Genomic DNA, 21,077 nt, shown 5'->3' with positions numbered 1-21,077 from the left:
AAAGTTTGGCATAGAAGAGAAATTTGTGGCGCGTGGCATTAGAATTTGATGTTAGTTCAACACGCAGTTAACGATAATGAGATCACGTTTTCCTTATTGTAATAAATGGAAGAGTCGGAGTAGGAAGTGGGGAGGTCGGATCCTTGTAATTACGCCTTTGTGTGAGCTGTCCACCATCCCGGTCGCTATTAGAACGGTTGTAATGTGATGTAAAGATTCACACGAGGAATTGTGTGTCTTGCTTGAACTGTTTGCCTGTTAAGGCTTTAAAACTTACTTTAAAACTTACTTTGCGTCCACTTAATGAAAACAAAAAATAAGTGATAAATCTCTTGGCTTACTCTTATGTATTTCTGGTGTCTCCAGAGAGTAAGACATTAAGTACATCTCAAAGACTTGAACACTTTTGCAGCATAGATAATAAAAGTGAATAATTCCCTCATTGTTAAAATGCAGAGCTTATGTACTACGGGTTCAGTGTGGTTATTCTACTTCAGACTGTTATTCATTGTCATTCCAAAACATTTCCACTATCTGTGTATCCGGCGAGAACTTAATACCGGTATACCGGTACAGAAGGTCTACAAAATTATTTTATGTTTTATGAAACGCACAACTGTACCCTCCTGACAACATGACACAGTTGCTAATCTTTGCATCACGGTATTTTGTCTCAGATGATATTATCATAAACTTTATGAAACTACTATTATAATTATTGCATGCATCACAGGCACAAATTTCAATTCGAAATCATATAGACGTCATACTCAACAATCAGCGCCCTTAGTTTAGAAGAAACATTTCCAGAACTCGATACCGGTAACTGCTTGATTATCAGAAAGGAGTGACTGGTTGCAAAGTGAAGAGGATTCTGTTGAGGTAATGCTATACATCTTTATTGAGAGTCTACAGGGTACAGCAGTAATATTCATCCTTTTCTCTGTTTGATAGTTGTGTTACTTTAAGTTTCAATGTCTCTAAATAGAACGAGACGGGCTAATTTGAAATTCCTCGTTAGTTGGAACATCAGCTATTGGGCTTCGTAGAAGTCGATGATTATGGAGCTCCACTTCTTGTCATCATCCCCCCTACCCCACTTATGCGAATCCACCTTGTAATACATCTTGCACGGCCGGCCGAAGTGGCCGAGCGGTTAAAGGCGCTACAGTCCGGAACCGCACGACCGCTACGGTCGCAGGTTCGAATCCTGCCTCGGGCATGGATGTGTGTGATGTCCTTAGGTTAGTTAGGTTTAAGTAGTTCTAAGTTCTAGGGGACTGATGACCTACGATGTTAAGTCCCATAGTGCTCAGAGCCATTTGAAGCATTTGATAGCATGAGTACTTTCCAAGAGTACTAGTTAACAGCACTCCACAGCAGAAAACGATATAAAGTGAATGTCATTCAGAGCACAGAATTATGTTCCACGTTAAGTCTGAGTATTTGAGGAATTTAGCAGTTACATTGTTATGTGTGTTATTGTGATAAACCGTACCAACTGGCCCAGAAAGAGATCTTACCTGATGACATGTAAGTCGATTTCATATATAGAGAATGCAGATTTTCTTTTTAGTGATTTTAGATATGAGTCCACATCTGTTGAGTCTTTTAAAATTTTTAGGCTTCTCATGCACATAGTTTCAAACTACTTGAAGTTTCCGCTCTGTCATTTGTCTATTTAAATGTGTGACATAGCAACTTTATAATTACTGTCACGTAAAGGTACAGTAGATCAAAACTGGTGCAAACATGGATCCTTTCGGTAAGCCTTTCTTAATAACTGGTCACCTGAATTTCTAAATCTCTCTGAGGTATTTCAACTTAGAGGGCGACAGCGTACCATTTAGAAAGGTACCCACTTTCCTGGAAAGGAACTGCTTTTGGGAAACTGAAGGATCGTATGCAGCTGATATAAGACTGAGTATTTATACGTGTGTAGGAGTAATATTTGATGGCAGAAATATCTCTTAAGTCGAAATCCCACTTGCTTAGGCTAAATCAGGAACTCATAGTTTCGTAAATTTCAACAGTTTATGAAATACACGTATGAGTGCTACCGACTGGAACTGTTCTGCAGTAGAGTCCTCTCCACCTGAATTTTTATATTTAATATGCATGTACCATTTATAGTAGTTACTCGTTGAATTATATCAACTGCGTAAAAACTGGTGTTGGCTCTATCCACAAAATCACAGCCACAGAGTATAAACACTTTTGGAACCAACACAAGTTCCCCAGGCAGTCTAAAATTACTTCTGTCAGTACTGACACTGCCGTTAGAGTTTAATAGTACGTACTATAAGTGAAGAAGGTAAGAAGTAAGGTTCACACAACCACTTTCAGACTTTTTCTCAGACGTTCCACTCTCGAAAAGCATATGGCAAAAATAAACAGCAAAACCTCCCAGAGCCAGTTCTGATTCATTTTATTACGATGGTCACTTCTCCCTATGTAGGAAGGAGTCATATACTACTTCCATTCGGAAGAGATAATTGGTAACTGATATTCTTTGAAACGCTCTCGCCACAACGAAAAATTATCGGGCTTCTTAATTGAACTAATGCAAGACGAGTTGATAACCGTGAGACATAACGCGCTTAAATATTAATAGCGAAGGTATCGATTTGTAAAGAGTCGGTGATCTACAAACAGATAAATGACAATTAAGATACAGGGGTTTCCTTACACAGGCAGTGTCGTCAGTAGATTTGTGGCACCTTCTGCTAATGAAATGTAGTCATTTGTTCGTCTTCCGTACAATATTTTCTGTAAGATGGTTCTCAGTTAAACTGTTTATAATTGCAATCCCTTAGTATTTAGATGAATCGACGAAGTTTAAATTAGTGTCATTTATCGTGTTACCCAAATTCAACGGGATTCCATAATTACCGATGTGTAGGAGCTCACAATTTATGTATTTTATGATTAATTGCCTTTTTCGCAACATTCAACTATCTTGTCTACAACATTCCGCAGTTCGTTTTGATGTTATGATGGCTTTATTAGACGGTAAGCGACAGCCTCATCAGCAAATAATATAAGAGGACTGCCCAGAACATCCCCTAAATCACTTCCATAAGGAACAACAGAAGGACCTGGGAAACCGTTGATATCAATACTGTTGTACTCGACGACCACTCATAAATTACTACAAGTGAATAAAGAGCAAGTTGTGTTTTAGAACAACAATATTTTCCGAATCTTGCTGGTTACTTGTCAATAGATAGATTCCCGCGAAGTACTTCATAACGTTCGAACCCAGTACATTTTTTAAGATCCTACTGCAAATCGACCTCAATGACGTGTGGTTATAGTTCAGAGGAGTAACTTCCATTTCTTTCCTTGTCTACTGGTGAACTAACGCAATTTTCCAGTCATAGGTACGGATATTTCGTCGAGTGAGCGGTTGTGTATGATAACTAAAAATAGAACTATTTAATCAAAATACTTTGCAAGGAATCTAACTGATAAACAATCTCGATTGGAAGACTTGCCTTTATTACATGACAGCGTCGCTACACAGACCGCATCTGCTTCTAAGCTGCTCACGTTGGCAGCGATTCTTGATTCAGATTCTAGAATATTTTCTACATCTTCTCTGGTGTAGGAATTTTCGGAAAACTGTGTTTACCCACGTCGCTTTAGATGGCGCTGTCATCTAGATTGCAATGAAGGTATCGATTGCATGTCGCTGCTTGTATACTTAACATTTGATTAGAAACTCGTTGAATTTTCTTGGTTCAAATGGCTCTGAGCACTATGGGACTTAACATCTATGGTCATCAGTCCCCTAGAACTTAGAACTACTTAAACCTAACTAACTTAAGAACATCAACACATCCATGCCCGAGGCAGGATTCGAACCTACGACCGTAGCGGTCACGCGGTTCCAAACTGAAGCGCCTAGAACCGCACGGCCGCACCGGCCGGCTTTGAATTTTCTGCCGTAATTCGAGACGGAGCTGGGATATGAGAACTATTAAACGCGTATTGCATTGAAGTCAGCGCTAAGTTTCGGGCTAGTGTAAAAACCACCAATTTTGAGCATACGTGTCGCACTGTGCAAGAACGCTCTGTTAAACGCAATAGACCAAGGGCGCTCTACCCACCGCGGAGGGGCAGCCTTCCCCTCTCCTCGTAGTTCTCAGGGAAACAAAAAAAATACCGTGTAGTCAGATGTTTAACTTCATAAAATGATTTAAAATTCGGTATTATGCAGGTTTTTGACGAGCCTGATACTGCAACTTTCTTACGGCAACTTACATGTCGCCTTTCGTCTTTCAAAATATAAAAATACTGCACCGCCTCCGTCCCGCTTTGCCACCCCCTCCCCAACAACAAACTATCATACGGGCGCTCTTGCCATCGACAAACAGACGTGGTCCTTTCTGACAAATGAACAGTAGCGAAACATCGCTTAAACACGTGGCACTGTATGTTTTATGAAAAGTTTTATCATTGTCATCATCATCATCATCATCATCATCATCCCTCGTTTGTGTCAATACAGTGCAATACAGTAAACTATGTCATCAATAGGTATGTAGATTTCCTACTAAGAACTATCTGGAATTTAGTACTGCCTGCCACTACATTAAAACAGGAGAAACCAGAACCTCCGATTACAGGTTTGACGCAGCACATAGCAGAGGTTTAATTGTTTCAGACACAGCACCGCCTCGCCTCGCAGCACAGTCAATGCCAACAGTACACTCACTGATGGCCTCTCTTCAGCTCCTGGCAGGGGGCACTAAGAGCTCTTCTTTCATGTAAAAGGAAGAGTTTTCTTTAGCTTATGTGATTGCTGCTCGTCGCCCAAATAAATTTGGACGCCACGGCCCAAGTACCACCTGCCCCGTCTTGCGGCAGTAGCTTTGAACTGAGAAACACTGTGATGGTTTTTTGCACTTCTGCCTGGTTTGACGCGGCCCGTCACGAATTCCTCTCCTGTGCCAACCTCTTCATCTCAGAGTAGCACTTGCAGCCTGCGTACTCAATCTTTTGCTGGCTGTATTGTAACTTATGTTTTCCTCTACTGTTATAACCCTCTACAGTTCACTCTAGTACCACGTACGCTATTCCGCGATTTCTTAACGTCTGAACTACCATCCTGCGTCTTCTCTTTGTCAATGTTTTCCATATATCCCAGTTCTCGTCGATTCTGTGCAGAATTTCCAAATTCCTTACTTTATCTGTCCACCTAATTTTCAACATTCGTCTGTAGCACCACATCTCAAATGCTTCTGTTCTCTTTTGTTCCGGTTTTCAGACAGTCCATTTTTCACTATCGTCCAATGCTGTGCTCCAAACGCCCACTCAGAAATTTCTTCCTCGAATTAAGGCCCACTTTTGATACTAGTGATCTTCTCGTGGTCAGGAACGCCCTTTTTGCCAGTGCTAGTCTACTTTTTTATGTCCTTCTTTCTCCATTCGTCGTTGGTTATTTTACTGCCTAGGTAGTAGAAATCCTTAACTTCATCTGCTTTGTGACCATCAATCATGATGTTAAGTTACTCGCTGGTCTCATTCATGCTACTTCTCATTATTTTCGTCTTTCTTCGATTTACTCTCAACTCATATTCTGTACCCATTAGAGTGTTCATTCCATTCAGCATATCCTGTGGTTCTTCTTCACCTTCACTCAGGGTAGCAATATTACCGGCGAATCGTATCACTGATATCCTTTCAACTGGAATTTCAATTCCGTTCCTGGAACTTTCTTTTATTTCCATATTTGCTTCTTTGATGTACAGATTGAACAGCAGGGGCGAAAGACTACTTCCCTGTCTTATACCCTTTTTAATCTGAACACTTCGTTCTTGGTCCTCCACTCTTATTGTTCCTCCTTGGCTTTTGTACAGTTTGAGTATTACCCGTCTCTCTCTGTAGCTTACATGTATTTTCCTCGGAATTTTGGATATATTGCACCACTTGACATTGTCGAACGCCTTCGCCCAAGTCGACAATCCTATGAACGTATCTTGTTTTTCTTTAGTCTCGCTTACACATCGTCATCCAGTAGTCGTAGCAACGAATCCGCCGGGAGAGCCTGAAAAGTCCCTTGCCTGCCTGAGGACCTCCTGCCCTCTCTCTTGTCACCATCCACAGTGTCTCCCTTTCATTTTCTGCTGATCGTCTCTTAGAGAACCCTAGGACGTTGAACCGAGCCTGAGGAATGTGATGAGCTGCCCGGCAAGTGCTCCGCCGCCCGAAGACAAAGGAGCGGCAGGGCAGGGTACACGGAAGCGTTTGCCATGCCCGCCTACAGTTATACATGTAGTCGTGAAGGCTGCTTCCCGCATGCCGACTCCTATCGCTAACGACGTGCGTCGCTTTTGTCTGAAGACACTTATAGATAGCTACTGTTGAACACTCACAGATAACTGTCGCTGTCGATTTGGTGGTTCCTCAGGTGTGTATCTCTCACTAGGAGAGACGGCCGTGCTTTTATTGTGTTGTTGCGGTCTTCCGCCCCAAGACATTTCTAATACAGATCTCGACGGAAGTCTACCCTGGGACTGTCTCTTTATCTCTGCATTATTATTGCAACCTGCATTCATTTCATGCTGCTTACTATACACTAATCAGCCGGAACGTTACATCCACTGACGTACTACCCATGTCTAGGCGATAGCAACGTCACCTGACAAGGAATAATTGCTTGTCACACTCACGCACGGTCCATGCAGTATCCAAAATGTAGAATAGGGAAGGCGTGCGATGTTCTGAATGTGACGGACTGGAGGCTCGGCACGAGCATTTCGGAAATTGCACTGCGTGTCGGGTGTTCGAAGAGTGCTGTGGTGAATGTCTTCGACACGTTGCGAAACCACGGTAAAATCACGTCCAGACGCCATGGGGTTGGGCGGTCAGCCTTCGTTACAGGTGTCTGACGTCGCAAGATGGGCACACTGGTTAAACAGAAGAGACGGCGAACTGTGCCGGAGGTAACTTCAGACTTTACTGCTGGGTGGAGTACAAGTGTGTCTCGACACTCCTAGAGGCGGGCCTCCACACCCAGCGATCCACAAATGTGTCAATGTTAAAACCACGACATCGGCAACTACGGCTGGAACTGATACGTGACCATCGGCACTGGACGGTGGCGCAGAGGCAGATAGTTGATGTTTTCCGACGAAAGTAGCATTTTTCAACAAGATAAGGCGCCATGTCATAAGGCCAGCAGTGTGATGGAGTGATTCAAGCTCCAATTGATGTGCTGGCCAACCAACTCGTCAGATCAGAACCCGAGCGAACACGTGTGGAATGTAACTGAACGTGGCGCCCCAGTCGCCGGAATTCACGAGATATAGGCGACTTCAGTGTGCAGATGTGGTGCCAACTCCCTCCAGCGACCCACCAGGGCTTCATTGCTTCCATGTCACGACACATCGTAGCTGGTATCCCTGCAAAGTATGAAAATACCGGCTATCAATGTATTCCAGACTTGGGGTTCATTTAAAAATTTTACCCCACCAACTTGCCATCAGTATTCTGACTGTGTTGATGCGGCCCGCCACGAATTACCCTTCTGTGCCAATTTTTTCATTCCTCAGTATCACTTACAACTTACGTCTTCAGTATTTCCATCGTGTACTTCAATATCTGCCTTCTTTTACAGTTTTTAACCTCCACAGTTCCTTACATTACCAAATTGATGATTTCTTGATGCCACAAACTGCTTCCTATCGACCGGCCTCTTATTCTATTCAAGTCACGCCACAAATTTATGTTTACGCACTTCCATTCAGTACCTTCTCACTTGGTTACTCTGTCTTATTATTCTAAGTAATCTTCAGTATTCTTCCGTAGCACCACATATCAAAAAAGAGTTATTCTCTCTCGCCAACGTTTCACTTCTGTACAAAGCTACGCTCCAGACACTTAACTTCATAAAAGATTTCTTAATACGAAAATTTGTATTACGACATCTATTGACAAAGTAACTGGACTCCATTTTTTGAGTCTTGCATTCCAGTCGCCAAAAACGGAACCATTATACACTGAAGCGCCAAAGAAACTGGTATAGGTATGCGTACTCAAACACAGAGATATTCAGTCGGCAACGCCTACATAAGACAAGTGTCTGCCGCACTTGTTAGATCGGTTACTGCTGCTACAATGGCAGGTTATCAAAATTTTAGTGAGTTTGAACGTGATGTTACAGTCGGCTCACGAGCAATGGGACACAGAACCCCGAGGTAGCGATGAAGTGGGGGTTCTCCTGTATGGCCATTTCACGAATGTACCGTGAATACCATGAATACGGTAAAACATCAGATCACCGATATCGCTGCAGCCGGAAAAAGATCGTGCAAGAACGGGACCAACGAAGACTGTAGAGAATCGTTCAACGTAACAGAAGTGCAACCCTTCTGCAAATTGCTGCATATTTCAATGCTGGGCCATCAACAGGCGTCAGCATGTGAACCATTCAACGAAACATCATCGATATGGGCTTTTGGAGCCGAGGGCCCACTCGTATACACTTGATGACTGCACGACACAAAGCTTTATGCCTCATCTGGGCTCGGCAACACAGACATTGGACTGTTGATGACTGGAAATATGTTGCCCCGGTCGGACGAGTCTCGTTTCAAATTGTGTCGAGTGGATGGACGTGCACAGGTATTGACGCTGCCTCATGAATCCATGAACCATGCCTATCAGCAGGGGACTGTTCAAGCTGGTGGAGGCTCTATAATGCTGTGGGACGTGTACTGTTGGAGTGATATGGGACCCCTGATACGTCTAGATACGACTATGACAGATGACACGTACACAAGCATCTTTTCGGATCACTCGATCCATTCATGCCCATTGTGCATTCCGACGGTCTTGGGCAATTCCAGCAGGACAATGCGACATCCCACACGTCCAGAATTGCCTCAGAGTAGTTTCAGGAACACTCTTCTGAGTTTAACATTTCCGCTGGCCACCACATTCCCTTGACATGAACATTATTGAGCATATCAGGGATGCCTTGCAACATGCTGTTCAGAAGAGAGCTCCACCCTCTCGCACTCTTACGGACTTATGGACAGCCCTGCAGGATTCATGGTGTCATTTCCCTCCAGCACTACTTCAGACATTAGTCGAGTGCATGCCACTTCGTGTTGTGGGACTTCTGCTTGCTCGCTTGGACTCTACATGATATTAGGCAGGTGTAACAGTTTCTTTGGCTCTCCAGTGTAGGACACTTTGTTGTCCACCTGTCTGTCTGTCTGTCCGTCCGATTGTTAAGAAATCCATTTTTGTCAGGAACAGATAGATGCATAAAGTTGAAATTTGTTTCAGATACTGAGGTGTATAGTTTCTCGGTGGTGTAAAACACTGATGCTCTCGTTTATGTCACATATTGTGGTACTAGCGAACCCTGCCTACAGGGTACTTCCCGTTGGCCTAGAATCATGAAATTTGGCAAGAAGCAAGGTTTCGGAGCATACCAAAGTAAAAGGTACGAAAACGGCAAATTTTTAATTATATCACAGGAAAACAATTTTCCGTCATTTCTTATCTGGCTCTCTACATATGTTCGTTCGTCTGTTAAGACTCCTCTTTCTACGTAACTGGTAGATGTATAAAGTACGTCACATATTACGATTAATGGTCCCTTGGCATTATAATAAACATTAACTTGTAAGTCAGTGCAATCAAAAGATACGGCCATCAATGCCACATATTTTGATAATCGCAAACTCACTCATCAGAACCTGTAGGATACTTCTCGTTGACCTAGATTCATGAAATTTGACAAGAAGCCAAACAAATATTCGGAAACTAGTCGCGTATAACTTGAAACGCCTTGTCTACGTGCAGTAATCGCTTCTGGATATCTGATGATGGATAAATTCCGAAACGTATCATATGATCAATAAAGTCATTCCTTGCCTAAGGTTTGACTTTTACCATTGCGGCCCATTCAGCCTGAATGGAGAATTAATGATTTTAATAACAATGTTCACCTGCTTCCTGCATCACTTTATGTCACATTTATATTATTGAAGTTAAAATACTGTCGAAAAGCGTGGAATCCCTGGAACCAACACCATGCCAGTAATCAATATCGATAATAGGCAACAGTTGTCGAGATTCTCGATTCCCGTAATAGAAAAATGAAATTTGTATGGAACCCTCAGAGCCCGCGTCCTACTGGACCCTGGCCATTTTTTAACTTTATCAAGAATTTTACAGCTTATTGGTCCTTGTTTCCTGCGAAATACTTCTCTCCCCTATGCACAGACTTTTCCCATCGGTGTTTCCATTTCGCGAAGCAGTCCTGAATAGCTTAATCTGCGGTGCTCGAAGGTCTATGACGAATTTGCTTCGATGCCATCAATACTCTGAAAACGACGACCCTTCAGCCCTGATTTTAATTTCGAAAATAAGACGGCAACGAGCCATGTCTGTGGAGTAAGAAGGTTGCTGGAGAACCGTCATCTGATTTCTGGCACAAAATTGACGAACTGACAAAGCTGAGGGTGCACTACTGTGGTGGAAGAACGATGACTTGTCGTGCCGCAATTTCGGTCTCCTTTTGCAGATCTCTTCACGTAACGTTTCAAAATCCCTTGACAGTACACAGCATTCACTGTTTCACCTTGAGGCAAGAATAAGCACAATTCCAACGAAGTCGGAAAAAAACAGTGAGCATCCCTTTGACATTGGATCGAGACTGACGTGCTTTCTTGGGGCGTGGGAATCTTTTGTCAATGCAGTGTGATGATCGAACTTTGTCTCAATGTCGTAGCCACTTCGTGGCTGCCTACGGAGCCACGGTTGTAGCCTGGCGTTTAGCACTTCGAACTAATTCGATGGCTGCAAACGTCTTTCTTCAGAGCCCCAGAAATATGGAAATCGAGTGGAGAAATCGGGACTGTGTGGACAGTGTGTAAGGGACTCACAGAGAAATTTGTGCAACGTAATCTAAAAAACCTCGTCAACATTATGGTGGGTCTACATGTTTCTGAGGTTGTTTAGATTACGTTGCAATAATTTCAGTGGGAAGCCCTTACACATCCATTACCATTTTACACTATTCGATGACGTAACACATCAAATATTGCTAGACACTGTGTAAAGGGACGCCTCTTTTCTGTTGTGAACTAGAAGAGCCACGTCTAATTGAAATTTCTCCGTTGTTGCTACGTACTCTAATTAATTGTACCAGTAAGCATTTCGGTCTATGCTAAAGCCGTTACTACCGCGAATTTATGTGTAATGCGTATCGCAGTAGTAGCCACATTAACATCGCCACTGTGCTAGCTCGGAATTAATTCTTGGCTGTTGGAATGTGTTCAGTCGTGCTTGAAAGACTGACTGTAAGAGTTGCATCCACGTAACAACTGGATCATGTAGAGATCAGTAAGCTCGAAAAATTATCATGCATCACAACAAAATCACTTAATTAATAATTTATGATAGCAAAATCCCCGGTCAGTACCACTATTTTTATCTGTCGTCACTTGTTTCACTATTGGCATGTTTGCTAACGAGAATGACAGCGAGTTAGTATTTCGAGTTTTGTGTTTCGGAGGCCACCTTAAAATATAACTGGCTGTGTAACTAAGTTCAGTGGTTGGAGCGGATTAACGGCATAACATCGCCGGTTACATTTAACAACGCTGCTAGATGTTACAACAATAGGACTACTTATGAACAGTAACTCAGTCATGTGCATGCATGCACACCTCGTTCATACAAAATCCGAATGCCTTGGTGTAATACAGTACTGAAGCAGTCTGACTGAATGAATAGTAGTAATCTGTCCAGAATGCAAAGCATTAAACTAATTTAGTATTTAATTTTATCAAGAGGAACAAACCACGAAAAGGATTAATGTTTAAGGATAGTTAAAAAATCAGTCATACACATTTAAACCGAAATTATATTCTTTCACTTGAATTTATAAGTCACTGGTGCAACCTATTATATCCCAAGCAACAATAGAAGCGATCGCCACGTTTTTACCGGAATTGATACGATAAATGTTGATAAAAGGCGACTTTCGTCGCTGCTTACTTAAGAGCGCCCAGCATTCTCTGTTTCTAGACTTCATCACATCATCTAGGCCTCCAAAAGCCAATTGTGAGGGACTAGTACCCTTACGTATGCGGACATGGATTCCTTATAAAAAAAAATATCTACTACGTTCCCTCTACAATGTCTAGAAGACTGTAATAGAAATTTTGACAAACGTTGCATATTATACGGTCCAGCCACGTTAATGTGACCACTGCCTACGTTCGAAGTGCAGTTGTCATGCTGCAGAAACATCCAAAAGGGCATAATCATAAACCTTTTGGGCCAACGTGGAAGCATTTCCGAAAAGGCTAAGTCTGTAAACAGTTCACGTGCTGCCGTCGTTAAAGTATACCGTGAATGCATGGCAACTGATGCTTATCTAATGTAACACGTTATGGTCTCCTGACCTTCACTGCTTACATATTACGCCCTCACAATCATATTCCGCACATCAAGACGCGTCATTTGAACCCAAACTCGATAAAATAAAGTCAGTGTTGTATGAATTCATGTAAATGGTATGCAAATAACAAGTGCGCACTGGGGTTGAGATACTCGAGGCTGACGTACACACACACACACATTCAAGACACGATGGTCACAAGAGCTTTTAGTTTGGGAGAGGTGGACCGCACGCTGAGAGGCTGGTCCCTTCAGAGGACGATTCAGCCTGTCTACGTCGGATGGCGACTGCCCATGGAGCAGACAGTGTTTGCCCAAGTGAAAGGGGAGAACGACCCCGTGTTCAGCTTAAAAGTAAATTCCGCTACATTGTGTGGGAGCACCCAGCCTACGCATTCTTTACAAACATAGCACACAGTTTCAGAGGTTTTCACAGGGAGACAGCAAACGCCAAACGTCGATGCTACAGATTTCTGGGTTGGTCGCCTTAAACGAAACGTCATTCTCCCGTTTTAGAAGAGCAGTGCTAATTGGCAGACTATATTCCTGACTCCTTGAGCTGAAGGAGTAATGGAAGAGACTGAAAGATATACCCCTTCACGCCTCGCGTGGAGAGGGGCTGTTCCGTTGACACTCTTGGAGCGAGAACACGTAACAAGAGTGTGTGCGCTCGTACGTGTACTCAAAGAGCGATGAACAAGTCTCTCCTCAGTACTTCACTGGGAGAGCACCTCTGTCGACAGCGAATCGGAGTGTGACTCTATATTTAGTCCTTGCGATTAAGCGTTGTTCATTGTGTTGGCCGCCGCACTTATTGTGCGGTGTGAACGGACGGAGTTATAGTTAAACGCCTGCGAGCGAATTTTTGAGTGGCATCATGGTGGACTGGTTATCTGACCACGCCAATAGCTAGACTAGGGGCGAATAGGAGTCCTTGACTTCATAAAGGGGTGGGGACAGTTTTATAGGCAAAAGTCAATCCAGATAGAACGAGAATTACCTTATTTGTCAGCAGCACAGACAGCAGTCATCGCAGCTTACGGTATTGTGTGCCACAGCTCTTGCGAGCCCCATATTTCCTCCACAACAATACTCTTTACTGCATTTCACACACGACAGCCTCGTCCGTACCCAGTAACATTGTAACGGATAATTATTCCAGTTGAGTAGGCACAGATCTCAGCCATTCTGCCAAGTCAATAACAATCTTAAGCTTTGTATAGAAATTTCATTAGCGAATCCTATCCTTAAGAAGTAACTTCACATTCCGAAAAGAACCTGGAAATAACTTGTTCAGGACATAACTAAAAGTGACATTGTGATTTCTTAGAATGTTTGCAAAATAAATAATAATTTTCCTTACTTTCATGTTTTTCTTGCACTAACTAGCACTACTCCAGTACCCAAGTATCCCACTAGTTACATAAGAAACTTTGTGAATTTTTGTGTCATTCCCTTACAGCGGACAACTCCAGAAGATATTTATTGCTGAAAGTTTTTCAGGCATTTCTCTTTAGAACGTTAGGAGCGTTTGTCTGACTTCTGTAGTAGTGTAGGGGTGGAAATTGCATCTTGCACGAGCCACAGGGTAAAGAGCACATCTCAGATTAATCCGTTGCGCAGAATGACAGAATAGCACCCACACACTCACACTGAACCAAGCCATAGATCACAGGGTGAACAATGGCTGCGTAGGTGTGTACGGATGAATAGACGTGCAACTGTTGGGCGAATAATCGTCCACATGAACAGAAGGGCTACTAACAGTGTCTCCTCGACTGTGCGCTGATATGAAACTTCCTAGCAGATTAAAGCTGTGTGCCGGATCGAGACTCGAATTCGGAACTTTTGCCTTTAGCGGGCAAGTGTTCTACCATCTGAGCTGCCCAAGCATGACGGATCCTCTGCCCTTGCAGTTTTACTTCTGCCAGTACCTCTTCTCTACCTTCCAAACTTCCCAGAAGCTCTCTTTGCCCGGTAAAGGCAAAGGTCGCGAGTTCTAGTCTCAGTCCAGCACACAGTTTCGATCTGCCAGGAAGTTTCATGCTGACTGCCGTTCATCGGAGACGAAGACATATATTTGCATGGCAATACCACCACTAGTCGTACACAGAGTGGCGACAAATGGCCTTTTCGGATGAATCACGTTGTACGCGCCATCGAGCTGATGGCCGTTGTGTCGTAGGAAGGGTCCAGGTCGGAAGAGGTAGCATTATGGCCTGGGGATTGTTACGTAGTCCCTTGGTTACGTTTTCATTCTAGAAGGCACAAGGGGTCAGTACAGGTTTGCATCTATCCTTAGGAACATTTTCCACCACTACATTCAGTTTGTTTTTCCTCGGCACGATGGCATCTACCAATAGGAGCCTTCAACGTGTCACACAGCTCGCAGAGTGCGAACGTGGTTCGAAGGGCACCAGGATGAGTTTAATCTAGATCTCTGTCCATCAAACTCCCCAGATTTAAAACCAATCGAGAATCTATGTGACCACCTCGATCGGGCTGTTAGCACCATGGATCCTCAACTGAGAAGCGTAGCGCAGGTGGCCATGACACTATAGTCGGCATGGATCCACTTCCTCGCCGGTACCTTCCAGAACCTCCCTGACTCTCTTCTTGCACGTCTAGCAGCGTTCCGAATTGTAAAAGGCGTTTGATAGGTGGTCACATCACTGTGACTGGCAGTGGACGACGGTAGAAGTCAGTTTACCATTTGAACTGCCTTCTACCTTTGGTTGACATAGGTTTTTTTTATTTATTTCCAAAGTATCAGAGTCGAGAATATAACGTTTATTGCAAGACACATTTTTCAAAATAAGGATCAGCCAGTTGGAAAGTAAGTAAACTGTTTATTATTTCACTGGGTGTTGTGTGATGTCCTTAGGTTAGTTAGGTTTAAGTAGTTCTAAGTTCTAGGGGACTGATGACCATAGATGTTAGTCCCGTAGTGCTCAGAGCCATTTTTTTTTTGTTTATTATATCCAAAATATACGGCATAACCGTTAATACATTCATCCTACTTTGAGACAAGATGGTTAATGTCATCATGAAAAAATGTTTTCGGCTGTATACGGAGCTACAATCCCACTCAGGCACGCACCTTCGAAGCAAATCTAAGACCACGAATGTCTTTCTTCAAGGCTCCAAAAAGGTACGGAGATCGCATGGGGAAAGAACGGAACTGCATAGAAGATATGCAAGGACTTCCCAGGCAGACTTCCGCTGCCCACTGGAACAACCATGGCAACAGGTAGGCCCCACTCACTTACGCAACCTCCATATGGTCCCGACCTCTCCCCGTGTCTTCTTCTACTTCAAAATGGTTCAAATGGCTCTGACCACTATGGGACTTAACTTCTGAGGTCATCAGTCCCCTAGAACTTAGAACTACTTAAACCTAACTAACCTGAAGACATCATACACATCCATGCCCGAGGCAGTATTCGAACCAGCGACCGTAGCGGTCGCGCGGTTCCAGACTGTAGCGCCTAGAACTGCTCGGCCACTCCTTCTTCCTTTCTTCCTAGGCTAGAGCCTGTTTCCTTAGTACCTCTCAGTCTACCCTAAGGATGTCTCACTATTGTTTTGTACATTCTTGCCCTTGCAACTTTTCCTATACCCTTGTTTATCCAAACAGTATCATTTAAACATCCTGTATTTCAGTGGTCCCATAGATGCGGTCGTACTTTCAGCTTTTGAGTGGATATGACCATATTTAGGTTTTTGACTGCCACTTTAAATATATGCAAAAGTTTTTGTATATAACCTTCACTGTTTTCCAGCAGACCTACATCGTCCGCACAAGAAATGATTTTTATATCTTCGTCCCTCATTCTATAACCAATATCAGACAATACCTTCTTTATCATCTTGTCATTGACTGTATTAAGACGTAGGGGACTCAGAAAGTCACCTTGTCTAATACCACTATTAACCACTATTAACAGATAAGCAGGTGGTTAATCTGCAGCAATTTTCGCCTTGATGCAGCTGTTAGTATAAATGACTTCAGTTGTTTTTATTAAGTTGATAAAAAGCCGGTTTACCACATCTGTTAACTGAATCATATTGAAAGCTTTCTGTAAATCAATAAAACAAAAGATAAGCTGCTCTGATGTATTCAATGGACTTATCTGCTACCTACCTAAGAATAAATACTGCGTTGGTGCATGACCTACCATATCAAACGTAATACTGATCCTCTACAAGGTTTTCTGAACTCAGATTTATCACTCCATAGTTGTACGGGTCTTTCTTATCTCCTTTTTCGTGCATGAGAATTGTAACACTAGGTTTCCATTCGTTTGGAATTTTATTACCAGTTACAGTATTGTTAACCAACTTCGTTAATTGTTCAGTTAGTCAGTATCCTCCATATTTTAGAAATTCATTGAACATCCTATCTTTCCCTGGAGACTTACTATTTTGTAATAGTCTTACAGCCGGCCGCTGTGGACGAGCGGTTCTAGGTGCTTCAGTCTGGCACCGCGCTGCTGCTACGGTTGCAGGTTCGAATCCTGCCTAGGGCCTGGATGTGTGTGATGTCCTTAGGTTAGTCAGGTTTAAGTAGTCTAAGTCTAGTAGACTTATGACCTCAGATGTTAAGTCCCATAGTGCTTAGAGCCATTTGAACCATTTGAACAGACTTATATCTTCTACCTCCGTATGTGAAACAAGTTCATCATCATTTACTTGTATACTGATCTCTGATCTGTCAACATTTTCTAGTGATTTTTTACCATTATAAAACTCTATTAAATATTTGAACCATGATTCCTCATTTACGTCGTTCACTTTCAAAACTGCATTTAATTCTTTCCTCTCTTGGGTCATTCTTCAAATTTGTTTCTCCAACAGGTCACATTCTAAATTTTTATAGTTTTCCAGTGTTCCTGTTTACAACGATTCACTTGCGATTTTGTCTGATTAGGAGTTGTTCGTAATCTCCGTAAGATCTTCTTTTTTGAATGTTTTACATTTCAAATAGACACATCTCTCTTTTTTTATACATTCGTTTAATCTCTTCGCGAAACCGTGGTGTGCTATTTGTTCTCTTGCCTTATAACGCGTGTACTTGTGCTTTTCTAGCTGCTACTACTTTCTTTCATTTTCTCCCAAGCCTGATCTATGTTATCCTCTGCGTTAGTGAGTTTCTTTTATTTTCTCTAGCAATTGTTTGTCATATAAAATTTTTGTGGGTTTGTTCCACAGGAACTAAAAAATTCAACCGTGCTCGGAAATATGACAGACAGTCACTTGTCAGCCAAAACACCCACTCGTTAAGACTGACACAAATTGCGGCTAACACCACTGTTGTAAACTCGATACGCCTGCCCCTAGGAGGCGTGAAGCTTTACTGCCGAGGCAGCGACCGGCTGTCACCATTCGAGTTAATGAGATGTTTCAGGTGGTCTTAATGACATACTTGTGGCGGGGGATAACCTAATGATGTCTGATTCTTCCCACCTGCTGTTGCACAATAAATTATCACGTTCTATCACTACTGTATGCGGGAACATACCCGTATTTCTCTATAACGTCTCTGTGTTTACCATGAATTGTGAATATACATATATATACATACTACATAAAAAGTATCCCTGACAACGATATTTTGTTTACATATTTGAATTTCCCACGGAAAAATGGTCTAGAAGCACATACTTTAATATCAGAAATAGAACCCATGTCGAACAGTGTTATACTTACTTGTCAGAAGATAAGTCTGTGTCACTAGGTGGAAGAGCAGAATCTCACACACAGGCCAAACAACCACTTAAAAGCTCATCAAAAGACCTACTACCAACAGCCTTGTCACAGTGGTAACACCGGTTCCCGTCAGATCCCCAAAGTTAAGCGCTGTCGGTCTGGGCTAGCACCAGGATGGATGACCATCCGGTCTGCCGAGCGCTGTTGGCAAGCGGAGTGCACTCACCCTTTTGAGGCAAACTGAGGAGCTACTTGATTGAGAAGTGGCGGCTACGGTCTCGTAAACTGACATGCGGCCGGGAGAGCGGTGTGCTGACCACATGCCCCTCCATATCCGCATCCAGTGACGTCTGTGGGCTGAGGATGAGACGGCGGCCGGTCGGTACCTTTGGGGCTTCACGGCCTGTTCGGGAGGAGTTTTTTAAGACGTACTGATACTTATCACATCGACTAGTCCTAGGCCAACGCAGACAAAACTTCTTGACGAAATATCAGATGTTCCTTCCACCGATAAAACCACGCATTTTAAGAGGAAGGCACTAATTGTATCGAAAGAGCTAATCTCAATTGAAAATTTTGAAACAATACATAATAAGATGGATAAGAAAAGAAAGGAAACAGAGAAAAGACACAAAAAGATCACCAAAGACGCCGGCACGGTTGCTCAGCGTGTTCGGTCAGTGGGTTAGCTGTCCTCTGCAATAAAAAAAAGTGAGTTAATGGGTCAACGACGAAATTAAACGAGTATCTTACGACGTCCACCCTGAGCAGGTGCAATGAACGAAAGCGATCAAAATGAGATTAACAAAAAGGGAAATATTACTGAAGATAAAATGAAACTACAGAAGCTCCGTAACAAAAATACTGTAAATAGCTCACCGTGTACGTCAGATGCAAACACTGCAAGAAATTATGAAAATAATTTCGATGGATGCGATGAGGATGAATGTGTTGGCTATGGTTAAATCTATTACGAAACTAATAAAAATGACGATTGTATTCAGTGTGTTGCCTGTTCACGGTGGTCAACATTTGGTACTAAGTGCAAATGTTGTGGCGAGAGAAAGGCTAAGGGAAAAAAAACCTCATTAGAAAGGCCAATGTTCAGTCAAGATATATAATAAACTGATATACTTGCTTTGGACTAAAATAATTCATGGTACAATTTTGTATTAACTACAACATATTCCAAACAAAAATATGAAACTTCAATTCATTCTTTCCTTCATGTATCACTATTGTCCGTTTGTCCCATTACACTGGTTCTTCTCACACGTACACCTTTTGGTGAGATGGACCACTCATATATATTTACATTTTCTCATTTCACTAGTATCGTAAGTGACAGCACCTCAGTAATATATTGTACTTAAATTTATATGATTCTCCAGACGACCGCCGCTGCCAGAAGTGAAAATGAAAAAAGTGGTTGAACTCTCTTACTCTGTAAGCTCTTAATTTTTGTTATTAATGGATTTTATGTGCCACTTTCCACTTCTCAAGATATTTTTATTTCTCAGGCTCTTAGGCCTACTCCTAGCCTTGGTCGTCATATTTGTGGTCCGTCCTTTCAGAGACACAGTACTGATACTCTAAGCAGTGACATTACACGTCCAGTAGGTCGCTGGCCTGCCTGTCGGTGGATTTGTTTTCAAGATGTTCCTTTCTCTTGGATGGTTGCTTTCACCACAGCTTAGGAGTTCAACCCGTCCCACTAGCCATTGTTATAGATTTTCGGCATCTCTAGCCTTTGCTATTCCCGCACCATTAATGCTGCAAGGCAGCAGGCGCAAATGTTTTTCAAAAAAATGGTTCAAATGGCTCTGAGCACTATGGGACTTAACTGCTACGGTCATCAGTCCCCTAGAACTTAGAACTACTTAAACCTAACTAACCTAAGGACAGCACACAACACCCAGCCATTACGAGACAGAGAAAATCCCTGACCCCGCCGGGAATCGAACCCGGGAACCCGGGCGTGGGAAGCGAGAACGCTACCGCACGACCACGAGATGCGGGCCGCAAATGTTTTTCTTCAAGGTTTTCTTCGTTTAGCGTGATCAACAGCCGATTCTACATGGTAAAAGTTTTGAACGTCAGAGTTGAGGGCGGAACACGAAAGACTCCCTCGGGCCTCGAACCTAATCCCATTTGGTATATTTTGACTAAAGTTCAGTCTTGAACACATGTTTTAATGATATAGATAACCGGTTTCGGTTCTTTCTACAAAACCATCATCAGACCTGTGGATAAATTTTAAGAAATACTAGATACCAATCTTTAAATAAAATGAAAGTGTCTAATGATGTCAAAATTTAACAAGATAAAATAAAATTAGTTATACCCATGGCTCCCTTAGGATGGTAGGTGGAGCTCTCCTCGCTGCTACGCAGTCAACTGATGGTTATGAGTGCTGAACACGAGCTTAAATATGCAGAGGCTCTGCATATTTACCAACCAAGTTTTACAGCTTTGCAGTTTCCAGTGGTAAAGGGGATATGGAGTGTAGTGTTGGCAGAAGATCCAACACCGTATTACTAGAGGAGGCAGAAATGCACGCGTTTTAGCTCACGCAGGCTGGTGTGAGGAGGGAAGAACTATACTCACGTGAGGTCTGGAACATGACAAGGAATTAGAATTCAGAAAGCGGACGGAAGTAGTTTGATACTTAACCTTAATCCAATAATAATGAACGTCGCTCTTGACGGTACATGATTCACAATATCAATCTGTTCAGATCTTGAAGTACTTATAGTAACTGAATATGGCGCCTTGCTAGGTCGTAGCAAATGACGTAGCTGGAGGCTATGCTAAACTGTCGCCTCTGCAAATCAAAGCGTATGTAGGCAGTGAAACATCGCAAGCAAAGTCGGCTGTACAACTTGGCCGAGTGCTAGGGAGTCTCTCTAGACTAGACCTGCCGTGTGGCGGCGCTCGGT

The sequence above is a fragment of the Schistocerca serialis genome, chromosome 5, assembly GCF_023864345.2.
Source record: "Schistocerca serialis cubense isolate TAMUIC-IGC-003099 chromosome 5, iqSchSeri2.2, whole genome shotgun sequence".
Classification (NCBI taxonomy): Eukaryota; Metazoa; Arthropoda; class Insecta; order Orthoptera; family Acrididae; genus Schistocerca; species Schistocerca serialis.
This window is presented reverse-complemented; position numbering follows the sequence as displayed.